The following is a 22706-nucleotide window of genomic DNA, read 5'->3' as shown; positions in this document are numbered from 1 at the left end:
ATCTGAAATTTGCCTTTGGGAACAAAAGTCTAATTATTATTCAGTAATTTGGAATACTTTACAAAGATGATTTCTCTAACAGGAAACCCTAGGATTGCATTCTTATGGAGTGGAGTAGAATATGTATTGATCTATTTCAGGAAGATTTGGAAAGGGAGATTTTTAATGCAGTTTAAAGTAAGTTAATCATTTCTTTCTACTGTTCTTTCCTTCTTTCTTCTTAGATATTGATTTAGATATTGATGTTTTAGCCAACAATAATCTGTACATATAATGGTAATCCAAGAAGACTAGAGTGAAATTTTAAAAGATCTGGATTACCTAGGTTTTTTTTGTTTTTTCCACTGTAGCCCTATTTTTGGAGTATAGAATAGTTGTGTTTCACAGTGGTGAGACCATGATATTACTAAATATTCACATCATGTGAATTGCTGGTCATATTAAAGCACATTGCATATATGTGTGTGTGTGTATACATATATGTGTGTGTGTGTATGAGTGTGTGTTTGCATGTGTACATATACGTGTAAGTGTACTTGTACATGTGCATGTATTAGTATATGTATTGTATATACATATGTAATGATGAATAATTGTATATTATTTTGTATGCTTTCCATTATTTTAGCACTAACCTATTTCAGGTACAGTTTTATGATCCTCAAGTATACTGTAGCTGTTAATTTTATTATAAACACATATACATCAATATTCTTCACTCATTTATTTACTTTATAACCTGATTGCAGTCCCTTCCTCCAAGTCCCATCTTTACAACCTGTTTTTCCCTCCATTCTTCTTTACCTCAGTAGTGTAGACCTTCCATTGACACCAGCCCACTCTCATACATCAGTTCACAACAGGAATAAGTGAATCACCTTCCACTGAAGCCATACAAAGCAGCCCAGATAAAAGAAAGCAATCCAGTTGTAGACTACAGAGTCAGAGCCATCTGCATACTGTCTAGAGGACATATGTGTGTGTGCATGAGTGTGTGTATGAGTGTGTGTTTGCATGTGTACATACAACTGGTAGGGGACATACCTGAAGATCAAGCTGCATATCTACTACATATATATAGGGGCCCTAGATCCTGCTGCTGGAGCATATGATGGGGGAGATCCTGCAGATTCAAAGCTGCAGGATCACAATGATTAAAGGCTACAGCAAGATACCAGGATATAGAGGGAGAGGCATCTCCAGGACGTTCCAGTATTGAGAGTATAGTAAAATACAGAGAGCTTAAACCAGACTTACTTCACTATACATTTGCAAGAAAATCTGTTTGGACAAGAGGGTATAATGTGTGACCACTTATGGCACAACACATCTCACACACTGTATTTTTAATTTTTTTAAATTTTAGTTTAATTTTTTAAATTAAATTTAAATTTTTATTTAATTTTAATTTTTGAAATTTAGTGAGGGGGGATTTTTCCAAGGGGTATATGGAAGGATTGAAAAATGAAATGAGAGTTACTTGGTAGCATGATTAGAAATTTCAGAGAATTAATAAAGGACACATATTTTGAAAAGGATAAAAGATAAAGAAAATGTAAATATGACAGAAAGCAAGGTACATGTTAACTAGTAGCTCTCAGGTATTAGGTCCACAGGAAAGAAGATATCATGATGTTACTCACAATGGAGGATGATAGCCCAAGGGATACCTTGAATAAGATTCTTGCTCAGGACTGTACTTGACTTGAACTAGAAACGTAGCTTGTTTAGTTAATTTCTAATTACCAAGGAAACCTAAAATCCAAGACTATATCAAACTGCATGTTTACTCCAAATGAAACAATAAAATGTATTTTTCACTCTTAATAACTATTAAAGATTCTTCCTTTATGGACAGTTCTTTTCAAATATTCTTTTGTATGGTCAGGTATGAAAACAAAGAAGCAAAACTATCCTGTACAATCTGCATATAAAATAAGACTATCCTGTGCAGTACTGCTCAAAAATAAACTGAGGTGCATGCTGAGGAGAAACATATGTGATGAATAGAGTTTGCCTAACCTAAGTCATCATCTCAGAAGAAAAGTAACTTACCAGTGTTGTTCAATTTAGGAAGTGTCATAATTCTCTACAATTGCTGTGACAAAACACTGATGAAAAGCAACTAATGGAAGACAGGTTACACTCCACAATATACTTGCAGTTACCAGTTAAATACTGAGAAATGTCAGAGCCAAAAATAAAACAGGGAGGCAAGAACTGAAGCAGAAGCCTAGTAGGAGCACTGCCTCCTGACTTGTATCTCATATTTTTCTTTTTCTGACTAATAACTCAAGGGTGGCACCATCCTGGAGATCTGGGCCCTACAAATCCCAAGGTTAATCAGGACAATATCCCTTAGGTTTCACTATACAATAGGTCCATCTGATGGAGGCATTTTCTCAATTAAGACTCCCTCTTCTCACCAACTTCTCTCAGTCACATTTCTATTGTCTTAATAAAACATCAGGATTTAAAAGACCAACCAAAGAGTGCACATGGGGGAACCATGGCTCCAGCTGGATATGTAGCAGGGGATTGTCTTATTTGGCATCAATAGGAGGGGAGCTGCTTAGTCCTGAGGGGCTTAATGGCCTAGGTTGTTTAGGCAGGAGTGTGTGGTCAAGTGAGAGAAAACTGCAATAGAGGCAGGGGAGGAGATATAGGATCTGTGGAAGGGAACTGTGAAGGGGGATAACGTTTGAAATGTAAATGAATGAAATAAACAATAAAAAATAAAACTACATGACCAGGAAAACTTATTGAAGTAGGTGGTTATTTGGGACCTACAAATGCTGAGTGAGTATAGCACTTCAGTGTCATGACAGAGGAGCACGACTGCAGAAAAGAAGAAAAAACAAACAGGAAGCTGAGACCTGATGGTTCTTATCTTGGGAAGCAAAAATGTAGCAGAGAAAGTACATTGAAAATGGGTACCTGACTTTTGTAACTACAAATTCTAAGCAGTGGCACTCTTCACCAGGCAGACCAAGGCACCAGAAAATTGTCAACGAGAGGGTATTGCGATGCCTGGAACTATAGCGGCATCCCATTCAAAACATCACAATAAACAGCTACCCCCACCCACACACAAAAGAGTAACACACAGCAGTCATTAATTTGGTACACTCACAGTTTTTTGCAGCATATCAGTTCTGAAATGTTGCGTTGGTTAAGTAGTTCTTCTGTTCTTTGCAATATGCATGAAATTTTAACAAGTTGTATAAAGATGCAAAAGACTTAGAGTCTCCATTTCGAGACTTCATTGCATGGGTTCCTGTCTGTAATCTTCCTCCTAGTATTTCTTTTCATTTTTAAATTTATTTTGTAAACTATGTGAAATGACAATCTTGTTTTTGCCTTGCGGTGTTACAGATGTCTCTTATACAAATTATGATTGACAACTATGATCAAATATTTGGAAATGATGATATATTTAGTAAACACACTGACAAAAGGTCTGAAGACTTAAAGACATAAACAGAATCAATAAATTATTCTGGAAATTCTCCTATTATGACAAAAGCCATAGCTGGCCACAACAAGAAAACCAATGATATTGATGAAAAATTTAATATTTCATATGCTGCACTGCAGGAAGAAGGTCCTACAGGTAAGACAAGATTTATTTATTCATCAAATGAATGGAATCATTTGATCAAATCATTTCATGATGTCATAAATTTGTATATATCAGAGAAGCTTTGGGACACAAAATGATTATTTGAGAGAGTATGGGAAAAGTTCTTAAACATCATATATATATATATGTATATATATATACATACACACACACACACACACACACATATATATGTACTCATATACTGAAATACATCTGGATACATCATTCAGGTATGTATGACACATTCATTATTTAGAGTATCCACCAATATTGTCTGCTATATTTTCCCCCCTTATTCCCATGGTCCTTAAGTTAGAGAATTTCTTGCATGTGAAATTATTATTTTTGATAAGATCATTTAGAAACAATGATTTGATTTAAAAATTGATTAAATATTCTGCAAGATTAAGCCCTGCATCACCGTCAACATGCTTTGGTTTCCTAGCATGAAAATACTAATGTTTGTTTAATTTCCCATGAGAAACAATATTTGTCAAAATCTTATCATTGGTAAAAATATTTGCACAGGATTCACTACAAAACCTATGAAAAGTATGATAAAGAGGTTAAACTCACCTGATTATCAGGTGGTAGCACATAAATTCAAATACATTTTTAACTGAAGTAATTCTTTCTATTGAGTTAAGAAAATACACCCAAATATTACCCTTATCTTAAGTGATGTGAATCTATCATCTGAGAATATCTGTCTGATGATGACATTTTATGTTTCATTTGGTAGGACAAAACAGAACAACTACCACATATAAGTGGTAGTGGATGATTTAAGAAGGTCTAAGGTTATTGTATTTTAATGTTCCCTTCTACCTCCCATTTAATCATATTAGAAGAATTATTCCAAGATCCTATGTTAGTTTTCTATTTCACTGTATTAGTTACAAATAGTTTCCACTCATTGTACTTATTTTATGCTGCATATCTCATATTGTTTGCTATTATAACAAATGTTATTAAATTGGGTTATTGCTTATACTCCAATGTGCCTTGTTTATGGTCCTACACAGTCTTTGGAAAAATTTTCAGTCTCTGCCTCTACAGCGCAGTTATAATACTAATTTTCCCACCTCAGTTACCAATGTGTGGCCAGAAGCTAATGACACTGAATAATCCCTCAGAATTCTTCATAGAATCCCGTTCCATAGAAAGTTATAAACAAAATTCCATTAACAATCAAAATTAATCATCACACATGATGAACTTAGAGGTGGATCATGGTTTTAGAATATACAAAATGACCTGAAAAGATAATCCAGTGTCTAAAGCAATTGAGATTTAGACTTTGTGACATGAATTTTGGTCCTCAAAACATACATTAAAAAACAAACAAAAGTAGGTATTGTAGCACAATCATCTCTAAACGAGAAGTTTCTACCTGAATAAAGATGGCAGTCAGATACAGTAACAGAAGCTTATTGGACAGATATTTCTGACATATTGTTCAGTAATGATCAAAAGACACCACCCCCCCCAAAAAAGAGACAGAGAGAAAGACCAATACTGGAGACTCTTCATATGTTAATAAGCTCAAAGTTCTTATTAATCTCTAAATATGTATCACCAGTGATGTGATCTGCATGTTACACACACACACACACACACACACACACACACACACACATGCATTACATACACTGAGAAATGTACAGAAGCATACAGCATAATATTTGTTATATCTCTCTTCATCACCTGAGGCCTCAACATGAAATATTGTTTATTCACGGTTTGTCTATCTCAAAAGTGTCTGTAATCCAAATTTGAGAAATGGAAATCTTAGAGAAATCCTCCAGTAAAGAAATTGATAATTTCCATATTTGCTCTTCTTGGTCTTTCCTGAACTCCCATTACTGTAAGTTTACAATATTTTCATTTATTACTAGTATTATTTTAAATTTTTGTCAAAAATTGAATTATAGCACTGTAGCCTGACTTTTCTTCCTTAAGTCCATCACAGTCACTGCACTTTCATACTCATTTCAATAATGTTTTGTACATGTTTATATATATGTATGTATGTAGGTATATATTTATCTTTACAAATATGAATATTACTTGAGTTCATTTTGTTCTGTTTGTGAATATGGTATCAATGATATACAGTGTGTATTAGACAATCCATATGCAGGTCATTTCTGGAAAAATTAATATTCTGTCAGTCATAATTAGCTGCCTATAAATTTTGAGAAGCGAAATTTTGACCATTGCCTTAACACTGCATTGACGTTGCTATTATTGTGATTTTGCACCTATTTTTATGAGAGGCAATTTCAAAACAGACTTTCAAGTATGCTGGGTCTTAACAGTATTTGTAAGCCCTCTACAATGGTCCCTGAGCTACAGAGCATTTAGTTCTAATGTACATGTATTCACTGGTGCTGGATTTTTCGTAATGCAATTATCTCTTCATTGTGTCCAAGTTTTTGTTTTCTGTAATGGTCTCCATTTTCTATACAAAGAGGCTTCTTTGGTGTAGGATGATGGCCCCAATTGTTGGTACATATAAGACTAATATTTAAATGCTGTAAGGAACGCCGCTAATTTATTAAATTAATGTCATCAATTTTAAAGTTTATGACCAAACTAGCTACATAAATCGGACTAGATTTGTAGCTCCAGCCATGATTTCAATCCTGGTGAAAGAAATTCTACAAATTGTTAAAGAACTTCCTGTGGCTTTCCCCCAAAATATGGATGCGTCAGGTAGCGCTTGGATTTCTCTCAAGGTTGGTGGCTTGAGTGCCAGTTGCCAAATAAATCTTACAAGGTATCTCAGCAATCTACCTGGATATGTCTTAGAAGCCTCTGGTTTAAGTCAAAGTTCTAAGGTAGATAAAACAGTAGGCAAGTTGACACGTTAGGGAAGCAATTGATAGTTGTACCCACCTGTAACACCTATAAAGTACGATGATAACCAGTATGGCGAGATAGCAGAATAGGTTCAATAAGTGACACTAACAACTCAGTTTAAAACAACTGTTCTTTGATTAGACTTAAATGTCTAATCAATTCTTTACCATAGAATTGAACATGGTTCTGGGTCTTTCATTTGGTTTCTCAGAAAAAAATGTTATTCCTAAGTATGCTTTTAAAGTTCAACATTTGGTATCTTGTTATTTCTCTTTAGGATCATCCGTGCAGGTCCTTTGACTTGTCCAAGTCACACATTTTCACTCCTCTCTGACAAGATAAATTCATTTTCCTAAAGTAATATGATATAAATGTTATATAAATATACAATTCCTTCTTTTTGGTTACTTTAGTTTTCTTCTTTCCACATCTGCAAATAGCCTTAATTGACAATAGTCTAAAACATCAAAAGTTGAAATTTCTAGCAATAAGAATGCTTACCATATTGAGTTAATTGAAGAATATTTAACAGTGAGTGCCTTATGTCTGCAAGGATGATAATGATTCTATCACCTAGAATTTCCTTATAGTGTGTGCTGCCCCTCATCAAGTTATTTATGAAATATTATGGTACCAATGGCTTCTTTTGCTGATCTTTGGTCTTACTCAATTTACTCTTGTTTCATACAGCATATGTAAACAAATAAGATAATATTAAAACTGCATATGATCAAGGGGACATATATTAGAAATGCAGACTTCAAAGTATGTCTTTTTGAAAGTCATATGATAATAAACATAAGTGAGCCTAAATATTCCATAAGAATAATCAGATATCTTGTAAATTCTTTCAAAGCAGCAACATACAATATTAACATACAGAGTGAGTACTCCTTCTTTGTAAAAATCACAAACTTACTGAAAAGTAAATCAATGAAAACCTGTCATTAACAGTAACTTATAAAAGTATTAAGTTTCTTGGGAAAATTCTAACCGAGAAATAAAAGGCTTTTGTGATTAAAAAAACAAATCCAAAAACAAAAGAAAAAATGAAAAAGAAATTCAACCCAAAACAAAACAAAATATCTTATAAATTGAACAGATATCACATAATGGAAAGATTCCCCCATGTTCATGAATCAGTGAGATTTAAACAGTAAAAATTCTAGACCATCCTGTAGTAACATTTTGATTTTATCCTTTGAAAGGTTGATAAAATTTTTAACACTCTTGATGTTTTTAGGAGAAACAATATTGTAGAAGTGATTTTTTAAACTTCTTTCTTCCCAGTCTTCTGCCATGTTCCCTTGACCTCACCCATAAAGCCTCACCAACATCACTTCCTAAACATTAACTGAATAAGGCAACACCAATGAACATGGAAAACTAAATGGCACCTGAAACCTAGACAAAGAAATATAGGCAATTGCATCGTAAACACGAGTATGCGATTTTATTTAAAACAAGTGTATTATTTGGATACAGGAGAAAGATGAAACCTGCTTTCTGACCCAAACTGATAGTCTGTATATTATTGGTGTGAGACAGTTAATGCTTAGAGTTATTAATGAGCAGTATTTATGGGTCTTTGTTATTTTTTTTGTTGACACATACTTTCCCCCTCTTTTTCGAATGACTACAGGGTTATTTATCATTTCCGTCCTCTTGTGTATATGTACCTTATCTTCAGCCTGCTGTTTGCCTTTTGAAGACCAAGATTGATGATGAGAAATGACTTAGTGGTGCTTAAACTATGTAATGTTTCTCCTCTTTTGTTGATATAAATGATGCTTTTGCTCAGTAATAAAGTCTAGGCTAGTATCTGTATTCTTTGAAAACAAGGCCCACTATATTTTAGAATGTCCATTGAAAATTCAGGTATTAGTCTAATGTAATTAACGTTAGGTGTGACTTTGTCTTTTTCATTCATAGCTTTTCGTATTTTTATTTCTATGTTCAGTTAGCCGTTGACTATTTTGTGCCTACTTGATGTTTTCTATGCTTCTAGTACTTTAACACATATCTCTTTTTGATTTGGTGTGATAAATGCAAAGGATATACAAGGTTAAAGAGAGTTCAGTTTCAAAAATGATTTCCCTTCTTTCTTATATGCAGAGAAACAGAAAGGCTATATATATGCATACCAAGCCACCAGTTTATTCTGATCCAACACCACCAAGAAAGAAATGCTTATTTGGCAAAACTCTTACAAACATTTATGTCGACAGAAAGCTGCCTGCTCCAAAACTTGTGAGTATCATTTTGGCTTTCTATAGCACCTTTCTCCTCAGTAAGCTATTTAATCAAACTGAGGAATGTTCAGATATCCGATCTACGAGAGTAAGATCATTTTAAAACAGAAATAAGTTCTACTATATTTTGAATAATGTAATTGAAAGAAAAAGAGAAGAAATACCATTCCCATGTTTTGCACTGACTGCATCAAAGATTCAAACCCACCAGTATGTTGGAGGAAATAATTCTATGGAAGTGCCCCACTAATTACCCAACTGTAAAGTCTTGCAGCTTCTTTATGACTCCACATTTCTCTGAATCTCCCTTAATATCATTGCCTCTGAAATTACTCAATACTTAAAAATATCTGTAGGCTTTTCCTTTAAATGATCAATGAATTAGAATGAACACACTGTTTTTTTTATATATATTAACATCATTTATCCTAGTGGACTATATTTAAATGCCATCTAATATGGCTTAATCTATTTTAAATGAGTTGTTAAACTTCTTTGGAAACATATCTTTAGTATCCAACACCTCTTTTAGCACTATAGGTGTGATAGGAATTTATGCTGTTTGTGAACAAATTTATCCTCTCTGACACATGAGCATTACTGCCAATTTCTTAGGTATTTTAGAGAAGAATTTTCTGGTAACCTTGTTTGTATTCGTGTAATCAATTTAAAGTGCAGTAAACCCATGCATAGTAGTCATATTTACAGAGTAAATTATGGAAGAATGATAGAAATATGCTTGGGTTTTTAAATGTGAAAGCATCTGTAGACATAGTTGAAATTAAGAAGTCACAGAATAAGGATATAAAAGTCTCAGAAATATGGTGAAAAAATATTTCTTCAAAACACAAAAGTTAGGATTCATGATACAGGCCAGGACAAACAGTAAGTAAAATAGTGAGTTGATCTCTGGAAGGGAAGTGTCCCAATATTTACTTAAGATGCCAGGCTTGAGAAAGATATTGATAGAAGGAAACACAAAGTAATAGAGGACCATTCACCACAATGCTTTGGGGAACAGAAGTCCAATAAAACCATGATGTTACAAATTGGGGAAAAAATGGATTAGGGAAGAAAATGTATTTGGAAGCTAAAACAGAAAAAAAGTTCAATGACTACTTTATTCCTCTCAGTTATAGCTGTGAATTAATAGCTGAACAAGTTATAATGGTGGTAAAAAGTGCTTTATCAAATGAATGTATTAAATAATACTTACCAAAAAATATCCTTCAAAAATAACAGTTCAAATTGACAAGTCCAACACTCACCTACAATAGGCTATTCATGTTGAATATTACCCTCTGTCTTGTATATACAAGAAGTTGTTTTTCTTCTAAATCAAAAAATAATCCAGCACTTTCACTTTTGCCAGATATTGCCATTCTAATTCCATGTCAAATATTCAAGTATTAGCCTAACCTACTTTTAACTTGTCTAACACACTAACACTCCTAACTTGCCAGGGAGCTGCAGTGACTCTAGAGCAAATATCAGTGTTTTTTTTCACTTGGGCCATGATCTGATTTCACCTTTCAGAAGTCTGTGAAGCTATGGCCCAGACATAAATAGTAAAAATAATGCTCTGGGATTAACTATGCTTACTAACATTAGGCAAAGGCACTGAATGATCCTTCCTTGGCCTTTGAGCTTGCCAAGTGTGTCTGATTCTCACTGACAGAATCTTAAGACCTCACTGAAGTTAGCCATGTGTATTCAAAGCAATTTACAGGTACAAGGGCACCTGGGATTCTTCCATTTTTATGGCTTGCTATCCTTAGTACAACATGAAAGTTCATTGTTGTATTTCATGCAAAAGACAGTTTCTGTTCTTCAAACAATCTGATGCTTACAACTAAATTTAGATAGTTGAATATTTACAAATTTTAAGAAAAAGACATGAAACTGTGAGACTTTCTCACATGGAAAATAAGTAAGCTTCACCACTCTTCCTGCTGGGTCTATAAGCCAAGGTGTATGTGTATACAACAGCTTTACGCTGTGTGAGCCTAAAGTATAGATTCAACAATTATACAGTCAGGATGAGTTAATTTTGGGTGCTGTCATTTTTTGATAGTGGCCTATTCCAAGAAGAGGACTTTGGTTTTGGTTTGATTATTTTGGTGGATTTTTAAGCCATCATCATCATGGTCATCGTTGTCGTCATCATTTTACATTTTTTGTTTGTTCATTTTATGTCTTGTATGCTGCCCCCTACTTACTCTCCCCTCACAGGGTCTCTCTCCTTCCCTGAGCTGAATTGGGACCCTTGGGTTGTCCTCCTACCCAGACACATCAACTCTCTTCAGGTTTAGCACATCTTCTCCCCCTAAGGCCAGGTAGGGACAGGTTTTCACAGTCAACAGCTTACAGATAGCCCCTGCTCCACATGTTGGGGGACCCACAAGGAGACTAAGCTTTACATTTGCTAGAAATTGTGCTGTAGGTCATGCTGCAGCTTCTGCAGGATTTTTAGATGTTAATTCAGCCTTTGACAGCTCCAAGTGGTGCTGCGTAGTTGATTCTGTAGCTCTTCCTGTGGAGTTCCTATCTCCTCCAGGTCATGGAATCTCTCCCCCATTTCTTCCATACAAGCCCTTGATTGATCCATAAGATCCAATTTTTGGCTGTGGCTCTACATAGCCTGTTTCAGTCAGCTGCTGGGTGGAGACTCTCAGAGGGCAGTTATGATAGGTTCCTGTCTGGATATTCCACATAGCATCTGGCGTTTTTCAAGGCAGAGAGAGCTTTGGGCTGGGAAGTGGAGTGCAGATCTATGATTGCAAGTCATGGTGTGGACTAGAAGTCAGGAGAGGCAATTTGAACAGACCATAGGTTTGTTTCATTGCTATAGCAACTAGGACACTGCTTCATTGATTCTAGTCTTAGGGATGAAAACACAAGGTCCTGCATATAGGTTCCACATTTGATCCAAGATTCTGGGGAGATAGAAGTTTGGGAGTCTTTTATGTAACATGCTTTCAACCAGTGATTCTCAGCCATCCTAATACTGTAACACTAATATATTTCCTTATGGCTTGGTAATTACTAACCATTACATCATTTTGCTGCTTTCTCACAATTAAAATTTTGTTATTGGTAAGAATTATAAAGAAAAATGGAGAGAATATATGACATGGAAGATATATGATATGTGAACCCCTAATGGATTATGACTCCCAAGTTGAGAATCACTGGTCTAAACTGCTAATTTTAAACAAAAATGCTTTTCATGTTCTTTCTAAAATGTACATTGACCATCACTTTTTTATTTTCATTTAAACAAAGGACTTCATTGCAAACATTGAAGGAAGTTTACTTACTTCTGACTTATATGAGAATTGACTTAGCATCCCAGATGAAGGAACTCTGGTTGGAAAAATTAATGCCATCCAAAGGTAATGATACAGAAACCACTTGGGGAACTATACCAATATAGAACCATTGTTTTTTGTAAGGTACGTAGGCTTGTGTTTACAGTATTATAAGCTGGAGTGATGTCCCATGCCAAGAGGTTTCCTTAGCACAGACACGTATTGCCACTTTTTAAACACGTTCATTTCTCAAACTAGAGTGTTGAACCATGTCTGTAATCCCACCTGGGTGTCCTCTCCTTTATAACTGTCACAGTTTAGAAGACAGCCTATGCAACACCTTGTGTGCAGGTCAGCGTACAGTATTGGTATAGTTCCTGTGTGAAACAAATTAAAAGAATACCTGTGTGTATAATACCTGTGGATTATTTGCATCCTAGTATTATTACCGTGTTACTGTGAATATACCACATGCTTAATATATGTCATTGATTAGAACATGATGCTATTACTGAATACTTCTTTCTCAGATATAACTACCTTGAACAGTCTAGATCAGGTATAGCTTTGACTTCTTTGAATCTTTTTTTCTGTGCAATACTTCAGAGAATGATTTTATGTGTAACAGGAGCATTGAGCTCCACATGCTACCCAGGTGCCATGCATCTCTGTCTTGCTATAGTGAAGCTTTTATAATCGCATTGTGTAAGGTGACTAGAGTGCTTTCTGCTCTTTATATTCTAGAGTGTCACAAGAATGTTACATGGATTTATACTACATTAGATATTAAATGTGTCTCCACTCCATGTTGCTTGGGAAGATGGATTGATGTTTAATAACACTAGATGTTTTTATACACAGAACACACATGGTCTGCAACAATCTCATTCATTCTAATACCAATATCCCGACACCTTCCTCTGGCTTCTGTAGGAAGCAGTCAAATATCTATTACATAGAAAATCATTCATACTTTTAAAATGTTCCCATGATTTTATACAGTAAAATGATTCGCAGAAAATATTTTATGTAGTACTCTAGCTGTATATTATGCTTCTTTTGAATTCTGGTTATACTATGAGTTGGTCTACAAAACATTTGCCCTGTTTTCTTCATAGTTAGTTTTGTAACTAACATTAGTTTTCAGATGGTTTAAAATAAAACTATCCCTTTTCTTTGTTTAGACTTCTACTGTAGATTCCTCAGGCAAACTTTCTCCTTCTAAAGCATCTCATTTGCATATTAGTAATAATAAGAGACTCATCCACGAATAATTTAGACACTCACAGGTTATCTATCCAGATAGCTCCTTATGTTTTGTGGGATCAGACTACAAAGGACGCATGGTTTGGGAGTGATGTATCAAGAAAGGTAGGGGATCTGACTTTTGCCTTTGGGAACAAAATTCTCATTGTAATGCAGGAAGTAGGAACACTTTGGAAAGATCATTTCTGTAAAAGGAAACCCTAGGATTCCATTTTCTGGAGTGGAGTGGAATATATATTGATCTGTTTCAAGAAGATTTGGGAAGAAAGATGGTTAATAGAGTTTAAAATAAGTGAATCATTTCAGTCTTTCTTTTGTTCTTTCTTCATAGATATTGATTTTGCCTAACAGAATGCTTCACATATAATGGTAGTCAAAGAAGACTAGAGTGAAGTTTAAAATAATCCTATTTACCCAGGTTTTGCTTGTTTTTTTTTTTCATTCCAGCCCTATTTTGGGAGTATATAATAGTTGTTTTTCACAGTAATTAGACCATTATATTATTAAATATTTACATCAAGTGAAATAATGGTCATATAAAAGTACATATCATATATATTTATGTATATGTATTTCATATGTGTGTGTGTGCATATTTGTCTCTGTGTGTGTGTGTATGTAGGTGACAAATTGGTGTATATTATTTTGTATACTTTCAATTACTTTACCACTAATGTATTCAGGTGCAGTTTTAAGTTCCTCAGGTCTCAAGGACCTCCACATCAAACCAGATACACTCAAACTAATAGAAGAAAAAGTGTGGAAGCATCTCGAACACATGGACACTGGAGAAAATTTCCTGAACAAAAAAGCAATGGCTTATGCTCTAAGATCCAGAATCGACAAATGGGATCTCATAAAACTGCAAAGCGTCTGTAAGGCAAAGGACACTGTGGTTAGGACAAAATGGCAACCAAAAGATTGGGAAAAGATCTTTACCAATCCTACAACAGATAGAAGGCTTATATCCAAAATATACAAAGAACTCAAGAAGTTAGGCCGCAGGGAGACAAACAACCCTATTGAAGCAATCCCACTAAAATCAGGGACTAGACAAGGCTGCCCACTCTCTCCCTACTTATTCAATATAGTTCTTGAAGTTCTAGCCAGAGCAATCAGACAACAAAAGGAGATCAAAGGGATACAGATCGGAAAAGAAGAGGTCAAAATATCACTATTTGCAGATGACATGATAGTATATTTAAGTGATCCCAAAAGTTCCACCAGAGAACTACTAAAGCTGATAAACAACTTCAGCAAAGTGGCTGGGTATAAAATTAACTCAAATAAATCAGTTGCCTTCCTCTATACAAAAGAGAAACAAGCCGAGAAAGAAATTAGGGAAACGACACCCTTCATAATAGACCCAAATAATATAAAGTACCTCGGTGTGACTTTAACCAAGCAAGTAAAAGATCTGTACAATAAGAACTTCAAGACACTGAGGAAAGAAATTGAAGAAGACCTCAGAAGATGGAAAGATCTCCCATGCTCATGGATTGGCAGGATTAATATAGTAAAAATGGCCATTTTACCAAAAGCAATCTACAGATTCAATGCAATCCCCATCAAAATACCAATCCAATTCTTCAAAGAGTTAGACAGAACAATTTGCAAATTCATCTGGAATAACAAAAAACCCAGGATAGCTAAAGCTATCCTCAACAATAAAAGGACTTCAGGGGGAATCACTATCCCTGGACTCAAGCAGTATTACAGAGCAATAGTGATAAAAACTGCATGGTATTGGTACAGAGACAGACAGATAGACCAATGGAATAGAATTGAAGACCCAGAAATGAACCCACACACCTATGGTCACTTGATTTTTGACAAAGGAGCCAAAACCATCCAATGGAAAAAAGATAGCATTTTCAGCAAATGGTGCTGGTTCAACTGGAGGGCAACATGTAGAAGAATGCAGATCGATCCATGCTTATCACCCTGTACAAAGCTTAAGTCCAAGTGGATCAAGGACCTCCACATCAAACCAGACACACTCAAACTAATAGAAGAAAAACTAGGGAAGCATCTGGAACACATGGGCACTGGAAAAAATTTCCTGAACAAAACACCAATGGCTTATGCTCTAAGATCAAGAATTGACAAATGGGATCTCATAAAACTGCAAAGCTTCTGTAAGGCAAAGGACACTGTGGTTAGGACAAAACGGCAACCAACAGATTGGGAAAAGATCTTTACCAATCCTACAACAGATAGAGGCCTTATATCCAAAATATACAAAGAACTCAAGAAGTTAGACCGCAGGGAAACAAATAACCCTATTAAAAAATGGGGTTCAGAGCTAAACAAAGAATTCACAGCTGAGGAATGCCGAATGGCTGAGAAACACCTAAAGAAATGTTCAACATCTTTAGTCATAAGGGAAATGCAAATCAAAACAACCCTGAGATTTCACCTCACACCAGTGCGATTGGCTAAGATCAAAAACTCAGGTGACAGCAGATGCTGGCGAGGATGTGGAGAAAGAGGAACACTCCTCCATTGTTGGTGGGATTGCAGACTGGTAAAACCATTCTGGAAATCAGTCTGGAGGTTCCTCAGAAAATTGGACATTGAACTGCCTGAGGATCCAGCTATACCTCTCTTGGGCATATACCCAAAAGATGCCTCAACATATAAAAGAGACACGTGCTCCACTATGTTCATCGCAGCCTTATTTATAGTAGCCAGAAAATGGAAAGAACCCAGATGCCCTTCAACAGAGGAATGGATACAGAAAATGTGGTACATCTACACAATGGAATATTACTCAGCTATCAAAAACAACGTGTTTATGAAATTCGTAGGCAAATGGTTGGAACTGGAAAATATCATCCTGAGTGAGCTAACCCAATCACAGAAAGACATACATGGTATGCACTCATTGATAAGTGGCTATTAGCCCAAATGCTTGAATTACCCTAGATCCCTAGAACAAACGAAACTCAAGACGGATGATCAAAATGTGAATGCTTCACTCCTTCTTTAAATGAGGAAAAAGAATACCCTTGGCAAGGAAGAGAGAGGCAAAGATTAAAACAGAGACTGAAGGAAAACCCATTCAGAGCCTGCCCCACATTTGGCCCATACATATACAGCCACCCTATTAGACAAGATGGATGAAGCAAAGAAGTGCAGACCGACAGGAGCCGGATGTAGATCGCTCCTGAGAGACACAGCCAGAATACAGCAAATACAGAGGCGAATGCCAGCAGCAAACCACTGAACTGAGAATAGGTCCCCTATTGAAGGAATCAGAGAAAGAACTGGAAGAGCTTGAAGGGGCTCGAGACCCCAAAAGTACAACAATGCCAAGCAACCAGAGCTTCCAGGGACTAAGCCACTACCTAAAGACTATACATGGACTGACCCTGGACTCTGACCCCATAGGTAGCAATGAATATCCTAGTAAGAGCACCAGTGGAAGGGGAAGCCCTGGGTCCTGCTAAGACTGAAACCCCAGTGAACTAGTCTATGGGGGGAGGGCGGCAATGGGGGGAGGGTTGGGAGGGGAACACCCATAAGGAAGGGGAGGGGGGAGGGGGATGTTTGCCCGGAAACCGGGAAAGGGAATAACACTCGAAATGTATATAAGAAATACTTAAGTTAATAAAAAAAATGGGGTTCAGAGCTAAACAAAGAATTCACAGCTGAGAAATGCTGAATGGCTGAGAAACACCTAAAGAAATGTTCAACATTTTTAGTCATAAGGGAAATGCAAATCAAAACAACCCTGAGATTTCACCTCACACCAGTGAGAATGGCTAAGATCAAAACTCAGGTGACAGCAAATGCTGGCAAGGATGTGGAGGAAGAGGAACACTCCTCCATTGTTGGTGGGATTGCAGACTGGTAAAGCCATTCGGGAAATCAGTCTAGAGGTTCCTCAGAAAATTGGATATTGAACTACCTCAGGACCCAGCTATACCCAAAAGATGTCCCAACATATAAAAAAGACATGTGCTCCACTATGTTCATAGCAGCCTTATTTATAATAACCAGAAGCTGGAATGAACCCAGATGCCCTTCAACAAAGGAATGGATACAGAAAGTGTGGTACATTTACACAATGGAATACTACTCAGCTATCAGAAACAATGACTTTATGAAATTCATAGGCAACTGGAGGGAACTGGAAAATATCATCCTGTGTGAGGTAAACCAATCACAGAAAAACACACATGGTATGCACTCATTGATAAGTGGCTATTAGCCCAAATGCTTGAATTACACTAGATGCACCGAACACATGAAACTCAAGACCTATGATCAAATTGCGAATGCGTCACTCCTTCTTTAAAAGGGAAACAAGAATACCCTTGACAGGGAATAGGGAGGCAAAGATTAAAACAGAGGCAGAAGGAACACCCATTCAGAGCCTGCCCCACATGTGGCCCATACATATACAGCCACCCAATTAGACAAGATGAATGGACCAAAGGAGTGCAGGCCGACAGGAACCGGATGTTTGATCTCTCCTGAGAGACACAGCCAGAATACAGCAAATACAGAGGCGAATGCCAGCAGCAAACCACTGAACTGAGAAGGGGACTCCCATTCAAGGAATAAGAGAAAGGACTGGAAGAGCTGGAAGGGGCTTGAGACCCCATATGAACAACAATGCCAACCAAACAGAGCTTCCAGGGACTAAGCCACTGCCCAAAGACTATACATGAACTGACCCTGGCCTCCAACCTCATATGTAGCAATGAATAACTTAGTAAGAGCACCAGTGGTAGAGGAAGCCCTTGGTTCTGCTAAGACTGAACCCCCAGTGAACGTGACTGTAGTGGAGAGGACCGTAATGGGGGGAGGATGGGGAGGGGAACACCTATGTTGAAGGGGAGGGGGAGGGGATCGGGAGATGTTGGCCCGGAAACAGGGAAAGGGAATAACTATCGAAACGTAAATAAGAAATACTCAAGTTAATAAAGAAAAAAATATTTACTCACTTATTTATTTACTCTATATCCTGATTACAGTCCCTTTCTCCAAGTCCCATCTTCACGACCCCTTCTTCCCTCCATTTTCCTTCATCTTAGTAGTGCAGAACTTCCATGAACACCAACTCACTCACATACATCAATTCACAACAGGAATAAGTGCATCTCCTCCCATTGAAGCTAGACAAAGCAGCCCAGCTAAAAGAAAGCAATCAAGTGGTAGACAACAGAGTCAGAGCTAGCCCGCACACTAATACTTAGGGTACATACCTAAGATCAAGCTGCACATCTGCTACATATATGTAGGGGGCCTAGATCCTGCTGCTGGAGCATATGAAGGGGGAGATCCTGCAGATTCAAAGCTGAAGGATCACAATGATTTAAAGGCTACAGCAAGCTAGGATATATAAGGAGAGGCATGTCTGGGAGGTTCCGGTATTGATGGTGTAGCAAAATCCAAAGGGCTTGAAGCAGACCAGTGACTTATTTCAATGTACATTTGCAAGTAAACCTGTTTGGACAAAAGGGTATAATTTGTGACATAGTATAGCACAACACATCTCACAGACTGCATTTTTAAAAGGATTTTAATTTTTTGTTTGATTTTTAATTTAACTTTAAAACTTTAATTTTAATTTTTGAAGTTTTGCGAGGTGGGATTGTTATCAAGAGATAGTTGTAAGGATTGAAAAATAAAATGAGAGTTACTTGTGAGCATGATGATAAATTTAAAGAGATACAAAAACAGACATACGTTTTGAAAAGGATAAAAGGCAACAAAAGAGTAAAAAATGAAAGAAAGCAGGGTACATTTTAACTAGTAGTTTCCAGGGATTAAGTCCACAGGAAGGACGAATTAGTGATGTCACACACATGAATAGTATTCTCACCCAGGACTCAACTTGGCTTGGACTAGAAACCTACCTTTTATAGGTAATTTCTTATTACCAAGCTCCTGGAAATGTAAAATCCAAGCCTGTATCAAAGTGCATGTCCAAATGAAGCAACAAAATTCAGTTTTCACTCCTAATAGCTATTAGTGATTCTTCTGTTATGGGCAGTTCTTTTCAAATATATTCTTTTGTATGGTCAAGCATGAAGAGAAACAAGCAAAACTATTCTGTACAAGCTGCATATAAAATATGACTATCTTGTGCAGGACTGCGCAAACATAAACTTAGCTGCATGCTGGTAAGAAATATGTGATGAGTAGAGTTGACTTAACCTAAGCCATCATCTCAGAAGAAAAGTAACTTATCAGTGTTGCTCAATTTAGGAAGTGTTATAATTTCTATGATTGCTGTGACAAAACACTGATAAAAGCAACTTATGGAAGACAGGTTACACTCCATGATATACTTGGAGTTACTAGTTAACTCCTGAGAAATATCAGGGCCTAAACTGAAGCAGGGCAGGAACCTGGATTCAAGAACTGAAGTAGAAGCTGAGTAGGAGTTCTGCCTCTTGCCTTGTACCTCATATCTTTCATTTTCTGACTAATAGCTCAAGGGTGGCACCATCCTGGAGATCTGGGCCCTACAAATTCCAAGGTTAATCAGGACAATATCCCTTAGACTTCTCTATACATTAGGTCAATCTGATGGAGGCACTTTCTCCATTAAACTCCCTTTTCTCACCAACTTCTTTTCTCAGGCACATTTGTTTTGCCTTAATAAAAGACCAGGATCTAAAACACTAAATAAAGATTGCACATGGGGAAACCCATGGCTCCAGCTGAATATGTAGCAGAGCATGGCCTTATTTGGCATCACTAGGAGGGAAGCTGCTTAGTCCTAAGGGAGCTTGATGACCCAGGGTTAGGGAATGCTAGGGTGTTGAGGCCAGAGTGTATAGGTGAGGGAGGGAGCACTGTAATAGAGGCAGGGGGAGGAGATACAGGGTTTGTGGAGGTGAACTGTGAAGGGGGATAACATTTGAAATATAAATAAATAAAATAATCAATAAAAAACAAAACAATATGACCAGGGAAACTTATTCAAGTAAGTGGTTCTTTGGGACTTAGAAATGCTGAGAGAGTATAGCACTTCAATGTCATGACAGAGGAGCATGTCTGTAGAAAGGAAAAAAAAAAACAGCAAGCTGAAACCTGATGTCTCTTTTCTTGGGAAGGAAAAATGTAGCAGAGAAAGTACACTGAAAATGGGCACATGTATTTTGTAATTCCAAATTATAGGCAATGGCATACTTTCATCAGGAGGGCCAAGGGACTTAAGCCACCAGAAAGTTGTCACAAAGAGGGTATTGCCATGCCTGGAACTAGAATGGCATCCCATTCAAAACATCCTAACAGAAACCCCCAATCCCCCTACCCCCTAAAAATGTCAACGAAAGACAGTCATTAATTAGATTAACTCACAGTGTTTGGGAGCACATCAGGTTTGAAATGTTGCTTTGGTTAAGTAGTTCTTCTATTCTTTGCAGTATGCCTTAAATTTTGACAAGTTTTAGTAAAATGCAGAAAACTTAGAGTCTCCATTTCAGAAACTTCATATCATGCGTTCCTATCTGTGGCAACTGTTATTTTCCTCATAGTTTTGGATGTCACTTTTAAATTTCAATTTTGTAAACCATGTGAAATGACAATCTTGTTTTGCCTTGTGTTGTTACAGATGTCCATTACACAAATCATGATCGACAACTATCATCAAATATTTGGAAATGATGATATATTTAATAAACATATTGACAGAAGATCTGAGGATTTAAAGACTTGTGCAGATTCAATAAACTCTTCTGGCAAATCACCTATTATGAAAGAATTCCTAGCTGGCCACAACAGGAAAACATGCAATAATGGTGTAAAATTAAAAATTTCATCCATTGCTCTGCAGGAGGAAGGTCCTACAGGTGATCCAAGATTTATTTAGTCATCAAATTAATGGAAGGATGACATCATTCACTTATTTCATAAATTTATAAATATGAGAGCAGTATTGGGCACAAAATGATATTAGAGTATGGAAAAACTTTTTAACTACCACTTTAATTAAATTATACTTAAATTTGTGCATATGTATATACACAGACACACACACACACAAATACTTGTGTACCATACATGTAAGTATGACAGACTATGTATTCAGCCTTTGTAAGAATCCCACAATATTGCAGCTCTTCCTATGGTCTTTAAGTCATAGAGGATTCATGCATATGAAATTATTATTTTTGATAAGATCATTTAGAAACAATGTTTTAATTTATACATCCATTAGAGATTCTGCATGTTTAAGTCCTGTACCACTGTCAACATGCTTTTTGATTTTAATGCAAAAATAATAATGTTTGTTTAATTTCCTACGAGAGACAATCTTGCCAAATGCTTAGCATTGGCATAAATATTAAAAGACACAGGATCCATTACAAAACCTACGTGAAGAAAGATAAAGAGGCTAAAACGCACCTGATTAATATGGTAGTACCACTCAAATTCCTATACATTGATAATGCAAGTAATTATTTGTATAGAGTTAAGAAAATATACTGAAAGATTACTCTTATCTGAAGTGAAGTGAATCTATCATCTGAGAATGTTTGTCTAACAATGACATTTTATGTTTGATTTAACAGGACAGAACAGAACAACTACCACATATAAGTGGTAGAAGATGACTGAAGACATTATAAGGTCATTCTATTTTAATGTTCCCTTCTACCTTCCACTTAATCATAGCAGAACAATTATTACAAGATCCTGCTTCAGCATTCATATGCTATCATAATAAATGTTAAAATAAATAAAAGTGTTATTGCTTACACTCCAATGTGCCTTGTTCATGGTTCGCCATAGTCTTTGGAAAGTGACATTTTTCTGTCTCTGCCTCTACAGCCCAGTTATAGTACTTGCTTTCCCACCTCAGTTTCTAAAGTGCAGCCAAAACTAATGACATTAAATAATCCCTCAGAATTGTGCCCAGAATTCTGTGCCATACAAAGTTCTATATAAAATTCCATTACCAATCAAATTTAATCATCACACATATGAAGTTAGAGATGGATCACGGTTGTTAGATTATACAAAATGACCTGAAAAGATCACTGCTTAAGCAACTGAGATACAGGCTTTGTGACATGAATTTGGGTCATCGAAACATACTTTAGAACACAAACAAAACTGAGTATTGTTGCACAAGCATCTCTAGACCAGAAGCTTCTACCTGGATGAAGGTGGGAGTTGGAGACAGTAGTTAACAGAAGCTTATTGGCCAGATATTCCTGACATGTTGTTCAGCAATGATCAAAAGAGACCTTATGCCCCCCCCCCAAAAAAAACTGAGAAAGACCAATACTGGATGCTCTTTTCAAATGTAAATAAACATGCTTTACATTTACACACACACACGCACTCATACACACATATATTCATCCTTATACATTACCTACACTCAGAAATATACAGAAGCATACAGTATATTTGTTT

The 22706-nt window shown here is 36.4% G+C and overlaps 1 long non-coding RNA gene across 8 annotated transcripts in view; it reads left to right on the top strand.

Annotated features, from left to right (window-relative positions):
* Window positions 1–22044, top strand: part of LOC120099103 (uncharacterized) — a 49386-nt gene extending 27342 nt beyond the window's left edge. For 7 of the 8 annotated variants that reach the window (XR_010058938.1, XR_010058932.1, XR_010058941.1 and 4 more), the window contains 6 exons: window positions 83–177; window positions 3376–3613; window positions 8606–8740; window positions 12028–12137; window positions 20896–21133; window positions 21857–22044. This is a non-coding gene — a long non-coding RNA (uncharacterized LOC120099103). The remainder of the gene's footprint in view (window positions 1–82; window positions 178–3375; window positions 3614–8605; window positions 8741–12027; window positions 12138–20895; window positions 21134–21856) is intronic. The other variant, XR_010058940.1, reaches the window with a different exon arrangement.
* Window positions 22045–22706: the final 662 nt, after the last annotated feature.

Source organism: Rattus norvegicus, chromosome 1 (genome assembly GCF_036323735.1).
Source record: "Rattus norvegicus strain BN/NHsdMcwi chromosome 1, GRCr8, whole genome shotgun sequence".
In the NCBI taxonomy this organism is placed as follows: Eukaryota; Metazoa; Chordata; class Mammalia; order Rodentia; family Muridae; genus Rattus; species Rattus norvegicus.
The sequence above is the reverse complement of the archived record's forward strand: the minus strand, read 5'-3'. Positions and strand labels throughout refer to the sequence as shown.